This window comes from Protopterus annectens, chromosome 13.part0 (genome assembly GCF_019279795.1).
Source record: "Protopterus annectens isolate FY-2018-M chromosome 13.part0, PAN1.0, whole genome shotgun sequence".
Lineage (NCBI taxonomy): Eukaryota > Metazoa > Chordata > Ceratodontiformes > Protopteridae > Protopterus > Protopterus annectens.
This window is the reverse complement of record NC_056747.1, coordinates 853,132,399-853,149,517: the sequence shown is the minus strand read 5'-3', so window position 1 is coordinate 853,149,517 and position 17,119 is coordinate 853,132,399.

The following is a 17,119-nucleotide window of genomic DNA, read 5'->3' as shown; positions in this document are numbered from 1 at the left end:
TACCTTAAACAATGATAGAGCTGCTGCTGACTACATTAATGATGCTACTATAAGAAAAGATAAATGTTGAACTGAAAATGTGATGATTAAATTCATGTGTGTGGCATATATGATAGATATAAGGAGGAATTCAATAACGCCTACACGGAGTGATTTTTCCATGTAGGCATAGTGGCACGGCAGCCAAGTGATCCAGTAAACAGAGCAGAGGGGCATGCACGAGCGTATGGACATGGAAGTGCCCATGGAATGCAAATCACCTCATAAGCAGGTAAAATCCATGCAAATGAGGGTGATTTGTGAGCTAATAAGCTGAATTGTACATGTGTAGGAGTTGTGTTGGTGTCAGAAATGTACACAGTAATTAATAGTGTACAGAAATGTAAAAATTAAACAGGGACTGCAAAATCCCAAAAAGAAGGTTGGCTATTGCAATGGAGGCATGGAAATGGCCAAAATTGCCAAGTGAGTCCAAAAAGCAATGCAAATCATTATAAAATATTATTTTTAATACACATATTATGTTTGTGCAGAGCGCAGCAACGTGCAAACATGCCATTATGCAAACAAAGAAAAAATATATTAAAATGTTGAAAAACTGAAAATAAGACATTTGCAAAAACAATGCATTATAGTGCTCTACATGCAGTGTGTACAATGGCAGGTTTCATTAGTTGCTAAGGAAGCAGGCCCAGGAGTAGGTTCATAGGTTTATACTAGGCTATCTGCCCTAAGGCATTTATAAGCCTAGCCCAAAGTTTTGTGGCTTACGCCACCCCTTATATGAAAAAATACTGTGCCCATTAGTTTGTTGTGCCTCTGTCCAGCAGTGACACAGAGATGATTCCCGGGGTAAACCTACGATCTCCCATCCACAGGTCAAGATTTCTCTTGAACAGAGCCAGCGAGGTGCTCTGCCTCACATGGACCAGGATTTTATTCCACAGCATAGGGAGTCTCTGAGTGATAAATCTATCCCTCCAGCACGTCCTATTTATATCCGTGCTAAGGTTTAAGTCACTTGCTCTAGTGGTTTTGGTGGATTTGGATTTTTGAGGTGGAGCATGTCCATTAATTCCGGGTTGGACATGGCCTTGTATGTCAGGCACATGTCACCTCTGAGCAGATGGTATGCGACTGAATAGAGCTGGAGTTTCTTCAATCTGGCAGCATATGACAGATTTTGGAGTCCCTTTATCTTTGGGGTCTCTCCAATTGCTGCAGATGTCAGGTGAGATACATCCGAATGGGGCATTGTACTCGATCATTGGTCTGATAAGTGAAGAGTACAGGGGAACAATGACCTCACTAGATCTGGATGTGAATCCTTCATGATCAGATGGGCAATGTAGAAGGTCTTTCTAACCACTTTAGCAACGTGAGTGTCAAAAGAAAGGCCACTGTCAACCTGGGTCCCCAGGTCCCTGATAACCTCTTCTGTGCTTAGTGGATTGCCGCCATATGGTAGCTTGGGGTTACCTTGTTTTTCCCGAAGGTATGACTATACATTTTTGGCGTTTAACTTCAGGCCATGGCTCTGGCACCAGCTATCTGTTTCCGTGAGTCCCTTCTGAAGGATATCCATGTCCGATGCACTTTCCACTATGGCGCCCAGTTTGCAGTCGCCTGCAAACTTTGTCAGCCAAAGTCCTCCCATGTTGGCCTGTATTTCTGAGAAGTAGATGCCCAATAGGGGCCAAGGACCGAGCCCTGTGGGACACCACTTGTGTACCGCTTGGAGTCTGACATAGCGCCAGCAACTCTAACCCTGTGGGTTCTGTCCTTAAGCCAGTTTGCAACCCATCTTGTGACATATGGGTTTACATTTAAGCTGGTAAGTTTTTCTAAAATACCCGAGTGGGGTATTGTGTCGAAAGCCTTTGCAAGGTCAAGGTAGGCTGTATGGACTGCCTTTCCCTCATCAATGGCCTTGGTGACTGTTTCAAGAAGTCAACCAAGTTCAAAAGGCATGATCTGCCCTTGACAAAGCCAAACTGGGTCGGCCCAATGTCTGCAAGTCCCCTATCTTTGTTTATGAGCTCCATTATGATCCTCTCCATAGCTTTGCAGACTAGACGTGTTGCTTATGGGGCAGTAATTACCAGGGTCTGTAGAGGCACAGCCTTTGTGGAGTGGGACCACAGTTGCCGCACGCCACCCTTGGGCACGATCCTGTGGTAAGGCTGAGATTAAACAGCTGTCTTATGTGCGGGTTTAATTCCTCATTTAGCACAGCCGGGGACACCATCCGGTCCCATTGATGCTGTGTTTTTAGCTTTAGAGAGCAGCATTCACCTGCGCATTTGAGATGTCTGGGAGGCTACACTCTGCTGGGATAGTTATCTCCTTTAGGGGAGAGGGGGTTTGCACTGAACCTGTCTGCCAGTATGTTGGCAATGTCTGTGGGTTCAGTGATTTTGTATCATTTTGGACTAATTCTGAGCATATCTGGGAGTTTCCACCCAGGTTCCTAACATAGCTGAAAAAGGCCTTATGATTGTCCTTTGAATCCATGGCAATTTTTCTCTCAAAATTGGCCTTAGTTGATTTTATGAGTGCTCGTATTTTTTTACTAATAATGATCAGGGGTGACTTCCCTTTTATGGATTTTGTTCTATCATGTAATAGCTTTCTCCTCTATTCTCCTCTATAGTAGTGAAGTATCCAGGGAATATGCAAGGATCTGTATGCAAATGAGCTGTGGTTACTGAACAGCAAAAATGGGCCACTGTGTCTGTAGGGCCAGAACCGTGTTGTTGTTAGTAGAACAGGTAGCTGACATCAAAAGGGTGTGTGTCATGCTGTGTTTAAACTGATTGGAGCTCAGCGGTGACCATTTGCACTCAGCTAATCACAGCTAAGTAGGGATGTGTGTCTAGGGCTGCTAAGCTTTGTTTAGCTATGGGGCACATGTTTTAGCTGATTTAAGCTATGCTGAACATGCCTGTGCATGGAGATGTATCCGGACTGCTGTGCACTGTTTACATCAATGCCACCGGCTTGTGCACCATGCCCCAGTGCTTAGCAGTGAAATAAATAAAAAAAAAAAAATACAAGGAAATAACCTGGGAAAGCCAATCAAGTATAAATGAATGAGAAGCCCTGTTCCACTGACACTGGGCCATTCAAAACCTTCAATGAGAGGCCTGGCAGGTGGAATGCATCATAGTCAGCCAATCAAACAGGCTGCATCCGTAGCAGACCACTATAAAGTATGCATAGACCCTTCAATCTGATTTTTCCCACATACTCTGCACCATTGGAGTTTACACTTGGGAATTTTAACTGACAAAATGATAGGGGCTGGAGCTGCTGTGCTTCATCTGTATGTGCTAGATGCTGAGGTCAGTGCTGGTGCTGATGCTAACAATAGGCCTAGACTGAGAATGAGAAGAGTGTTCAGGCCCAAGGTAACCTTCCGGGGGCTAAATGAGATGGAGACAGTAGAGTTCTACAGGGTTGAGAGAGACATACTACAAGAACTCACCAAGCTTTGCCGCCCTCAACTCAGACCAAGAGCCAACAGAGGGGAACCCATCCCAGTGGAAACAAAGGTATGTGTAGCCCTAAGAATACTAGCTACAGGTACTTTTCAAAGACCTACTGGTGACATGATGGGGGTTTCACAGATGTCTGCATCCAGGGTACTCCACCAGTTCCTGGCTGCCATGCAAAAACATGCTAGTGAGCACATATATTTACCCCGCACCCCTGAGGAGAGGGTCAGCAATATGCATCACTTCCACAGTGTACCACACTACCCTGAGGTACTGGGTGCCTCTCATGTGCACATCAAAGCACCACCTGGTGAAGAGGGTAGAGTCTACGTCAACTGCAAGGGGTGTCACTCCATCAACTGCCAGGATATGTGCAATGCCCAGAGCATTATCATGAATGGATGTGCTGACAGTCCTGGCAGTTATCATGACTCCCACATCTGGCATGCATCACAGCTGTACCAGATGTTTGCCAGGGGGACATCCCATATGGCCATCTACTGGGAGATGCTGGCTATGCACTGGAACTGTAGATGACACCCATCAGAAATGCACACGCATCTACTGAAGAATGACATAATTTGGGACACGCAAAAACTAGGAACATTATAGAGCACGTGTTTGGGCTGCTCAGGTCATGGTTCCGCTGCCTCTATATATTTGGTGGAGCCCTGGAGTACTCTCCAGCCACATGTGCACACATGTTCACAGTATGTGCCATGCCACACAATATGATTCTGTGGAAACAGCTGCTGCAGGAAAATCATAGGGAAGGGGCAAACAGCCCCCAACCAGTGCCAAGGTCCCCACAGACACAGGGGGACTTGGAGGAGGAGCCCCCTGGGCCTGTCCCTGTAGGCAGATGTAGGCATGCCCAGTGTGCCCTGACCTTGGCAAAGAGGCAACACATAGCACAAGCACTGACATCCTAGGGACTTAGGGACTGACACCTCACTCCGACTTACATACATAGTAAAAAGGATGTCAGCCACACCACATAACCTGTACCTTACCATATACTGGCTGTGTACTGCATGCATCTGAAGATTCAGCCCCGAAGCACTGTGATCTCAACTGCTGCAGGCACAAGGTAAGTCACTCTTCTTTACAACAACTGTATGGGGTACAAGACTATGGTAGCATATTTATGGACCTGATGCATGTATGCTAGGGAATAGCATGGGCTACTGGGATACCTGCAGACAACTGACAGCTACGTTGGACAACAGGAGCTCTCTGCCCAATACTGGCCACACTAAAAAATGCAGTAGGCCCCAATGCAGCAAAACCCACTGCACTATGTGAGGAAAATGACAAACAGCGGGTCATAGGACAGATGCATGACTGTCAATGCTAAAGTCCCCTACCCCAACACACCTGTGTTCCCATACAACTGCAGTAACATTTGTTTGCAAGGTAATAGCAACAGACCACACAATCCTAGAGCTGACTCAATCAACCTGATGACATATTCCATTTCCACAATATGCAGAGGTCAATGTGATATGTATGTCTGTGCTTGATAGTGTCAGGAATTAAACTGCACTGTCTGGTGGCTGTTGTGGTTTAGTGGTTTAAGTACATTACCATGGTTGATGGTGTTCATGGTTTGAGACTGGCTGCACCTAGTATTTTGCATGTAAGCTACACCTATGGAAGGAGTTCTACAGACTGTCCATATGTCACTATTTGTTATTGCAAGAAAGCTGGACAAAGCCAGAAACAATGGAGGGACAGGGGGCCACAGATATGGACACTACACAACTCTGAGTAACATAGACGGTGGCTAGTAGAACAGTAGGTTGTAAGAAGTCAGAGTAGCAGCAGGATGTCAAGGCTGTCACGTAACTGTGTCAGTACTTACAACAAGTCAGTGGCACCGTCATAACTCTCAAATGTATAGAGTTTTGCATAATGTCCACATTTTTGCCTCATATTACTGGTCTGTTTTCATAACATTACAGTTTTCTGGAAAACTAGTGGCAAATCAGTAAAGGTTGATGTTAGAAAATAATGACAGACATTTGAGATGCAGAATTCATACCCTTCAGAAAATTCATGCTAATACAAAACCTGTTATTCTACCAACTGTCTGGGTTTGTAAGAGCAATAATAAAAAATTGTCCCTATTTGTGGACCTGTATCCCACTTTTATATATGGCTTTGTCCAGATGTCCTGCTCTAAGAGGTTGAGAGGTATGGGCAAAATGTAGCATTATAATATCAATACAAAACAAACTGTATGAGGACCAGAACAGACATATTGGGCACAATGCTGGGCATCCTGCAGAACAGGTACAGTAAGAGGTGTGAAGTCTGTAACCCTGTGTGGTGTTATATCTTGTACCCCAGTCACAGCATACCTACAACTACATAGAGCAGCAACTGTAGGCAAAACCAGGAACAAGAACAGGACAAAGGCCCACATATAAGGAGAAGGATGAACTACTGGCCAGACAAATGTAGAAAGTGCAGAGTAGAACAGGTTGTGCAGTAGCATGGCCTCCCTGCTGTGTATGGAGTCAGTAACTCAAATGTCTCTCAGCAGTTCCTTACATTAATCTATAATGATCTGCCACTGATGTACCAGGAAATCATATTGCTATGTAAAATGTACCACACATATGATGCAAAATCCTGTTCAGTCTAATACAATCTGCACACACCCTAGGTATGAGTCAGATATTATGGCTAGCACACAGCCCGGGAATCCTTTGGCCACTATATCAGGGAGGTGCTGGACTGTTTAATCAGGTGCAGCAGCCAATTGGCTGTAAAAAATAAAATCTCAGACTGGATTGCAGGTAGGTCTGGCCTGGATTCCCCTTGTATATACTGATGGTCACACTAGGCATGCTCCTACATTTTTCTAATTTCAGCCCTTATCTGAAGCCTCATCTGCCTAAAGAACTGAGATGTCAATATATCTCTGTGCATACAGACAGCTATGTATACTTAACTGACTCTCCCTTTCCCCCATTAGACATGATTATAAACAAATGTAAAATAAATAAATAAATAAATACATAAATAAATAAATCTATCAGTATGTGGTGCACACAAACACACACACACACACACACACACACACACACACACACACACACACACACACACACACACACACACACACACACACACACATATATATATATACACACATATACATATATATATTATATCTAGGGAGACAGAGAGAGAGAGACACACACACACACACACACACACACACACACACACACACACACACACACACACACACACACACACAGAGGTATAGACTAATGTAGTGCTGCAGCCACTTGTACACCAATTGTAACCAGTGGCACCTGCAACTAGTACTGTGGGTTGCAGTGTGTAATAGTAGGTAGGTAGGGCTTCTAATCTCACATCAGCCACCTTGTGTGTGTGTGTGTGTGTGTGTGTGTGTGTGTGTGTGTGTGTGTGTGTGTGTGTGTGTGTGTGTACATATTCTACATACAGCAGTATACACATACCCAACAGGCCTATGTCTGTGCAATGGTCAATCATTTTATGACCCTGTGACTACTTCCCTCCACAACAGTGGCTTCACTATCAACAGCTGCTGATGTCATCCACCCCAACAGCAGTGGCAGGCAATGTCCAAACACATATGCCCATTGGCGCATGCAATAAGTAGATATCACTATAGTATATACAACTAGATAGGTAGGGGTTCCAATCCCAACAATATCAACTCTGTGTATGTGTGTGTAAGTATATCCCCTTGCAGCAGTGTGTCTGTCATGCCTATGTGTGCGTAATGCTAATACATTTTAAGGGGCATGCCTACCTGTTAACCCCCCCCCCATTGTGGGGTAAAATAATGTGAAAGGCAGGTAGGGATGTGCAGGATGGGTGTAGGAAAGAACCATAGCTCTCCATTTATGTACAGCAACAGATGTGCAGGTTGTAGAAAATTTGGAATTTTGAGTCTCACATCCCAGAGAGAGGGGTGTGGGTGACATAACTGTGTTATTAATTTCTGTAATGATTGAGTGCAGGCAATGTATGTGGGGGAAAATGGAGAGCTATGTATGGGATGATATTTTATTTGTGGGACAGATGCAGATTTTTTTAAGGAGAGAGTGGAATGTCGAGGAAGGGATGCAGATACATGTGGGGAGGTAAGTTGGGTAGGAGAGGTTGCATTTGCAAATAGACAAGACAGCATACAGGGGTGGTGTATGACACATGAGGGGGTAAACACCTTGGACAGGGAGGGTGTTGTGAGTTGGAGAGCCATGTGCTCCCAGATGGCAGCAGTGAGACTGAGCTCCCCACCCATGGGCAGTCAACACTATTCTTTCATTGCCCCAAAGGTGGCTGTGCTGGGGGCTGGGTGCCAGGGCTAGTCTACCCCTCCAGGTTTGCCAGTCTGCCCTCAATCTAGCACAGTCAATCGTCAAACTCTTGCTGCATAATCCTGTGCATCATGCTTGGCAGCTGTCACTGGGTGACAACTCTCTCTCTCTCTCTCTCTCTGTGCCTGCTCCCTGGGGTGGAATGGGTCTCGTCCACTGAGGCATTTCTACCCATAGGTGGTGCAGGACTGAAAAAGGGTGGAAGGTCCAGGTTGGGTCTCAGACATGCTTGGACCTGGTTCCATGGCCGGTTGAGTTAGGGTAGGTGGATCCGAGGGAACTGACCTTACCAGCTATGGTGCTGAGGTTTTTTCAAAGTGTATAGGTTAGTAATGGACATAACATTTAAACATTAGTTAAAACAGCATGCCAGGTTGTTCCAATTAACCCAGTAACATAACATTGCCTAGCAGATGGAACACAACAATGAGTGGTATAACAGTCAGTATTGTAACAGCATGCCAGTAACAGTTACGGAAATACGCCAACAACATAAGTAATTTAACAAGGTATGTTAGTATGCAACCACTGGAATATATAACCATAATAAAACACAAGGCCCAACATAACATTTTGAGAACAACATATGTTAAAAGTAAGCCATACCCAATGTATAACAATAATAAATTATGATGCAGATAAGGGGTTGGGGGAGAGAGAAAGACATTCCATTACTACCAGTATAGGCTATATTGTTTGCAACAGTACTCTGATATACTCTACAGGTCTAGCCTTACTTTATGTATAAAAGTGCCCTATAGCTTCTGTAGCACCTACATACATCTCAAGCAATGGGACAGTATGGACCAAGCTGTAACACCTACAGGTACACAACTACAGGGGACTATTACATGTCAGGGGAACATATATGAGTACCTAGGTGTACTGTGGACTGATGTAGTGTGACTGTGCTATTGACATAAATCAAGTGTATGTTAAATCTGTGTCCAAAGGATTTGGCAACAGTGATCACAGTCCATGACAGCATGACACTTGAGAGACATGTATTGTACACAGTACAGAGATCTTACACTTATCATGCTGTCCTTGGCAGACATTGGGTTAGACTATCAGCAGACATTCACAGACACACCAAGCATACAGCCGTACCAAGATTAAACAGTTTTATTTGCTTTATTAACCTGTATTAGTATTGTACTTATTGACTTTTTATATACTGATGTCTTATCACCTTGCTGAGCAATGCTGTTAACACTCTCTGGTACATCTGGAAACAGAAATTAGTAACCCATTCAAACAGCTACTACAGCCATTCATTTACCTGTAATTCCTGTGGCTAGAACACCTGTTAACAATACATAACTGTTTCTATAAATATTCAGTAGTATTTGTCCCTGAATTCGAACCCCAGTCTGTGTGTGACAAAATGTACATCATACCTAGTGTTTATGAAACTGAGCTACTAAGCCACTGCTGAATATTGATTGACTATATGCATCTAGAGCTCACCCAGTAACAAACTCTGACCTGGTAATAGAGGTAGAGTGTCATACAAGACTGCAGTGACACTTGAACACACATGCATGAGATTCATGCATGACAGAGATAGTAGGTGAACTGTGCATTAATATATGTAATGCAGATGTAGACAATTAACCCTTAGTGGGTAGAACTATGTGTGATGTGTACAGACCATATTGGTGTGCTGGGTTAGCTTCCTGACCCATAACAGTTGCAGATGATATATTTGCAGTCTACAGCTGTTACAGTTTCATACTTGCCTGCAGCAGCATAAGTAAAATCAGGAATGAATATAGCTGAAATGCAATGGTTAACACAAGACAGTTCTGAGACACACACTATATAAGCTGTCCATATGTTCATGAGTACTTTTTTCATATTCAGGGCATAAATCAAAGCCTTTGGAGAATGTCTGACTAGATTCTCAAGATAAATTTAAAATGCACAGATTGAAATTTCAAGTTGAGTCAGTGTAAGCTCACTTAAAACAATCAAATGCACAATGTCACAATGATTATGAATACATGTAATGATTAAAAGACTGGTGTTTACATGTATAATAACTCGTCAATGGGAAAAAGCTGCAATAAAAATACAGCAATAGGTCAGAATGGTGCATTTGATAGTATTCAAAAGACACTTAACTAGAAATAGCATGTATAGAATATTGCTGCAAAGGCATTCGGCCTAAGGCTTTGAATAGTAAGTCAGCCTGAGTAATACATAATCAGTGAACTACTGCTTCTAATGATAAGATGCATGATTTAAGTGTAAATGGACATTGTTAATAACAATAATGCTGATATATAAATCAGAAACAATATATTTTTTATTAGTACTTCTCTGCAGATACAAGTAATATAATTATATTGTTGTGTTGCTAGGTACTGATGGTATTTTACATAAATGCTGCATTTATCTGAAGGCTTAGGTTGCCTGCAAGATGACCATCATATTATGATTTTCCCTCATGTAATTTCTGTAACTTGTGCTCTGAAAAAAGTTTTTATTATGCTCAGAGCTAGAGCTGAGCAGGAGCTAATGAATACTGGGAATCATAACAAAGTAAATAGAAATGAATGAGTGGGTAAATGGTATAACAGTCATGAAGTAGGGCAAATTAAGGATATGTATAACCTATAAGACTTAAATAAGTAGATCAAATATGAACACTTTCCACTTCAGACAATGGAAGGATTAGTAGCAAGAATTTCTAATGTTAAGTCTATTTCTGTACTTGATGCTAGCCAAGGATTTTGGAAAGTCAGGCTAGATGGATCTACTTCCAAACTATGTAAAATTAATGCATTTCTTGGCAGATAGAGATTACTGAGGTTACCATTTTGAATCTCATCAACTGCAGAAGTGCTTAAGAGAGCTAAGACAAATATAATTGAAGATGTATACAGTGTAGTCAACACACTGATGATATTTTGGTCTGTGCTGTGATGAACTGGGAACATGACCAACATCTAATAAAATGATTGTATTGGCTGGGGCTGAAACGTTTAAAGCTGAACAAAAGCAAATGTCAACTTTCATTGACTTCAATCAAGAACATGGATAATATTTTGTTAGTAGGACTTAAACCTGGAAGGGTAAGCAATCCTAGATATCCAAAAGCCTCATGTTAAATCACCTGTTACACATTTTCTAGGACTGGTACAATGCTTTTATACATTTATACATTTATCCTAATGCATCAAATGTAATTATGCTATTCAGGAAGCCATTACAGCATGATCTAGTATGGTCATGGTTCTAAGAACAGTAAAATGTTTTGGAAAGCTTAAACACCTATTCAGTACAGCACCTACAATCAAATTCTATATGTCACTACTGACTAAATTGAGGGCATATGCACATTATCAAAATGCAGCTTCTGGATCAATTGCTATGACTGGTGCTCAAACATGCTATTTTCAAACTGAGAAGATGTTAACCACAGATTTTACTGTCAAAAGTGTGCATGGTAAGAGTAATAATGTAATCAAATAATAAGCTATTTCAAAACATATTTATGAAATCTTGACATAATGCATTTGCAAGATTGCAAAGAATATTACTGTCATTGCAAAGTTGACCTGCAAGTTTACTATAAACTTAGAAATATAATGCATAAGACTGACACACTGAGTAGAGAAACAAAATTATGAGTGTAGGGCAGACTTGTTTGAGAAAGATCTAGAATTATTGTGAGTTGTTTCCCAAATGCTGCCAGAGCTTAAAACATTTAGACAGGAGAGCACTGACATGCATTTGTGGTGTGATTTTATTATGTCAGGATAGCCAGATAATGCTTTCATTTCATCTTATTCTAAGAGTTTATTTTATTCTACAGAGATGAGCATTCCTGTATTATAGTCTTATAATTTAAAGAAGACTGAAAAATGATTCCTGCAGTTATAGAAACTTAGTTCATGGAATTACTGAATGGAATCTAGGTGTGATCATGTGCAAAGAAAGAGCTCCTTATGTTTTCTATGGACTTGTTTGTCAGAATAAATAAAACAAAGATTCACATATCTGAAGCAGGCAGCATTCATAGAAATCAAAAACAGAAGATGATCCCTCATGACATTCTGCCTCAACCTTGAATTCAGTAGGAGATGATTTATTTCAGCGCATAGATTCATGTTTTATTTTATATGTAGATCAACACATACATTTCCAAAGGCACTGATGTGACATTACAAGCCAAACCATAGTCATTGTGTTGAAGTCAGTCCATGTAAGACATAAGGGAGAATTCAAAAAGGTACCAGAATGTGTACACCTTTTGGGATTCAGGGACTGTCCTAATATGATACATGGTGCTTAGCACAAAGATGTACACCACCACATAGGGCTGGTTCCATGGCCATGCTAAATGCTATTGAGGCAGTATGAGGGACAGGCATATATTATTTAGCTCTTTCCCTCAGAACTGCTTCCAGGAAGGCACCTACATGCAGAGACTTAAGAAATTGCTCAGCCATGCAGACCCCACCATGCTGTTGGTAGTGAGTATGGCCAAAAGGCCACATTCATCTTCTGAACAAGGAAGCACTATGGAGATCAAGAATGGGGGAAGCCACTAGACACTAAAGATTACTCTAAACTGAGTACCATTATGGCACCTACAGCAGTATGTGGATTGGGGGTGAGGGGAAATACTAACCACCAGGGAAACTACAATGGTGCCATAATGGCGCTTAAAGTATTATGGTTATCAGAGGTGGGGTAGCACTAGCCACAAGGGAGTACTCTAAATTCTTGTACCTTAATGGCACTTCAACTAATATGAGGCTTAAGGGTGGGGGAAACACTAGAAAGGGGTGGACAGACAAGTCAGACAGGTACAGGAACTGTGGTGTGTGTGCGCGTGTGTGTGTGTGTGTGTGTGTGTGTGTGTGTGTGTGTGTGTGTGTGTGTGTGTGTGTGTATGTTTGAGTTTGTTTGAATGTGTGCTTATGTATTTGGGATAGTAACAGGGGTATCCCAATGTCTACACAAGCAACAGTTAACTGCTGCAAAGTGCAGATCAGTAATGATCTGCACATCAGAGTAGTAACTGCAATTCAGAGATATGTAAATTAGCTGAGAATGAGGTCTTTCATCATTGCAGCTAACATGCCTCTAAATCACGTTAGCTGAGAATGTGGTCTTTACTCATTGTAGCTAACATGCCTCTAAATCACAAAATACTGTGTTTTGGGAGCAGGGCCTTTTTAGCACAAATCATACAGCTCACCTTAGGCTCATTTATGAAATCCCAGGATGAACATCCATAAGAATTACTATCGAATAATGGTTCTTAGTTTATAAGTAAAGAATTCTGTAACTTTCAAAATCAATATCTAAAAAAAATCCCTCATCAGGAAGTTTAAGCACTCTAATTCTTCTGTTTGTCTCTTCTAGAATATAGCAACACATCCTGCATAATTTGTTGTTTTTTTCTCCAGTCCAAGTCCTTTTAAATAGATGATTAATATGCAAACTAGCTATATCATTTACCCCATTGGCTTAAACCTGCAAGAAAACAACTGTTAAACTGCAGTAGGAAAGACTGTTTTATTCTGACAACTTTGAAAGGAATCTCTTCCTATTCTGAAAAAAGGTGGGTGGGTGGGGTTTAATCAGGAGCGGCCTTAGGTTAACTGGTGCCCTAGGCAAAAGGGCTCCACGGCACCCCCGACCACATCACCTGGTGCCCCCATCCTGGTCTACTTACACCAAATAAACACTAAAAAAGTGCCCCTGCTAGGGCGGCGCCCTAGGCGGCCACCTAGTTGGCCTATGCCTAAGGCCGGCTATGGGTTTAATATACATGAGAGTTCAAAATCAAAATTTTGGAGTCAAAAGTACAGTACAAGTACAATAGAAGGTTACATTCTTAGTAAAACAGTTTGCTAAGAGCTAGTCTGACTCAAAGTCCAGATAAAAGAATTAACAGGAGGAATTCTGAACAATGCACAAAAATTAACATGGGTTACATTTTCTAGTGTGAGGGTTTATGCAGTCAACTAGTTATCAAACCAGTGAAGAGCTATTATCCAAATTTGAGTGTGAATCAATGTCACATTTGTCATGACATGGGTAGGGAGTTGTGTTAAAAGTCTGAACTGTGTATGTTGATAATCAGAACTTAATATCTAAATAAATAAATAAGCAAACAAACAAACAAATAAATAACATTATCTGAATAACCACAAATAGGGGACTCATTATCAGAAGTATTTTGTTCTTTCAGGATACTTTTCATATATAGGTTTTTATTTTCCTTTTAGGGATGTTGGTTTTTCAGACAAAATACAGAAATGCCATATAAGCGACATTCTTAATCAATATTGTAAACTGTACATGAGACACAATATGCATCAAGGACACTTTTTTCCTTTTCATGGAAACTTTCATCTGATATTACAACTTGAACAACTCATTCTAGAAGAATGTCTTTTAGTGAAAACATCAGTGCATCAAGATTTATTTTATTAGGGTTTTTTGAAAGTGCAGTTGTGTAAAAGCTACTAATGAGTGACAGATGACTTTGCCAAAAAAGCCTATGTGTTGCTGTGAGGTAGATGTTTGTGCTGATCAGAGGTTGCAGCACTGGGAATATTTCTCTTTTTTTCCTTAGGTTCAGCAGCATTGTTGCTAATTGCATTTAGTCAGGGATGCATGGGTTGTATCTGCCTGATTTGGGGATGTAGTGGAGTTTTGACCCCCCCCCCCCCAACACCAAAAAACATTTTTTAACACTTGGTGACAGTAGTTTACTTCCATCAAAGTTGCTTTAATTTTGTGTTCCATGCTGTTTTTTGTTTTGCCAGCATGGGTTCACTGACTAACTTAGCACTAACTTTAACTCACTTGTGGCTTGGAGTCATTTGTTTTCTTCATTTGGGGATTTGCAGTTCAGTTTGTGTTTGTTTTTTGTGCTTTGTAGGTTTAATATGGAGAAGGAACCTACTCCTGGATTGCAAGTGTTATTTCCCAGCATGAGCCTTACTGCTTCTTCTGGCTCTGACGCTATTGGGAATTTGACTGCATTGATACAGATTCTAACTCAACATGTTGACGGCTTATATAGCCAAATCAGTGGAAGTTCTTTGCAACCTTCAGAAGCTACAGTTTCCATCCACCCTTCAGGATCGCAGGATCGAGGGGCTCTTCCCATTGCCTCTGCTTCTTCCACCATCCTGGGCAATCCTGGCCTAAGGGCATCATCGGATTTCTGCCATCCGTTTAATGGTTCCTGTCAGCTGAGCAGTCCACATCAAGGGCCTGTGAGTACTCTTTCTATGGTGCCTTGTTTGAATTATTGGTTCAGGTCAGGGATTACTTGTTGGAGAAACAAGTGGATGGTCCTGCTATTGAGTTGGTTGATTATTTTTTGGAGCTGGTGCTCAGTAACAACTAGTTTATTTTTAATAAAGAATTTTATTTACAAACAACTGGTGTTGCCATGGGCTCTCCCTGTAGTGCCACTTTTGCTAATACTATAATGGCATACTGGGAAAAAAAATTTCTATTCAGGGATGTAACCTTCCAACATAGGGTGGTCTGGTACACCCGTTATTTGGATGATATTTTTATCATTTGGAAAGGTGACAAGCCCATGGCATCAGCCTTTGTTGAGCATATCACGACATTTACCAATTTTTTGGAGTTCACTTGGGATTTCCAAAATGATAAAATAGCTTACTTGGATTTTGACCTTATTAATGATAGATCTAATGGGAGATTTCTTTCTAAGATTTTTAGGAAATCTACATATTCCAATGCCTTCCTACACTACACCAGTTCCCACCCCTTTTATCAGAAAAGGGTGGTTGTCAAGGGTCAACTTGTTAGGGCAGCCAGAATGGTGTCCCTTGATTCTGAGTTTCAGGTTGAGTGTAACCTTTTGAAGGATATGTTCATCAAGAGGGGTTACCCAAAGGGACTTGTTAACCAGTTGATTAGAGAGGTGTATATGAAAAGGAATGATGGGTTCTTTAGACCACTTCTGTTTGGGGCCCAGGGTGGACATCAACGACATGTAGGTGAGACATTATTGGGGCCCAGGGTGGACATCAACGACATGTAGGTGAGACATTACCAAATTGTTCTGGCTGTATTGTCAGCTAACTAGGGGAGGATCCTTTGATTCCTCATGAGGGGCATACCATCCCAGTCACTTCAGCTACTTTAGCTGATGTTTCAGTGAATGTGAGGTCCCCACAATCACAGGTGGGTGTCGGTATTAACCTTGGGTTTATTACTACTTTGATGCACCCCTAATTATATCCATTTTAATTAAGAACTGGTGTTTCTTACATGAGGATATGACCCTTAGAGATAGAGTGGGGGATGAGCCCAAGGTCGTTTTTAGGAAGGGCTGGAATTTGAAAGCAATAGTAGAAGGCTGTATGTCCCTCCACCATTCCCCTCATCCTGGTATGTTTAAATGTGGATGTTGCCATTTTTGTAAACATATAAAAACTGCTAATTCCTTTATGGCATGTAACCAACATTATTCTGTCAAAGAAAGGTTTAATTGTGATTCAAAGGGGGTTGTTTACTTGGGTACTTGACAAAATTGTCCAGCATTTTATATCGGTAGGACAGAGAGACCCCTGAAAAATAGGATCTATGAACATGTGTATAGTATTGGGAAATTTAATTTAAATAATGCCCTGGTTAGTCATGTGAAAATTTACCCTACCCATGAATTTTTGTTTATGGCTATAGATAAGGTTGGTTTGAAAGATGGGGGAGACCATTATTGTTGAGACTTGATGAGAAAGAATTAGCCTGGCAGCTTAGACTTAATGCACATGCCCCCCTGGGACTCAATGAAAGGCTATCCATTAAATGTATTCTCAAGCTGAAATCTTTAGCTAGATAATATGGGGCCCTCATTTAATCAGGCCAATCGGTTTTCAATTTGGGTTCCCTATTGGACTGATTATAACTTTGTATATTGTTTATTATATTGTATTGTACTGTGTGAACGTATGTATGTTTGCATGAATGGAGTGTGATACAGACACATATATATATATAATTTTGTGCACATATGTGTAAATGTGTGATTATATATATATATATATATATATATATATATATATGTTTACATTATTTAATATACATATATATATATTTTTTTTTTCCTATGATGGTTTTTTATAGAAACTTTTCATATCCGATGGTGCTTCGGCAATGTAGTTTGGGTTTTTTGCATATTATGGTAACGTCTTCATTTGGCCGAGGAAAGAACTGCCTACTACT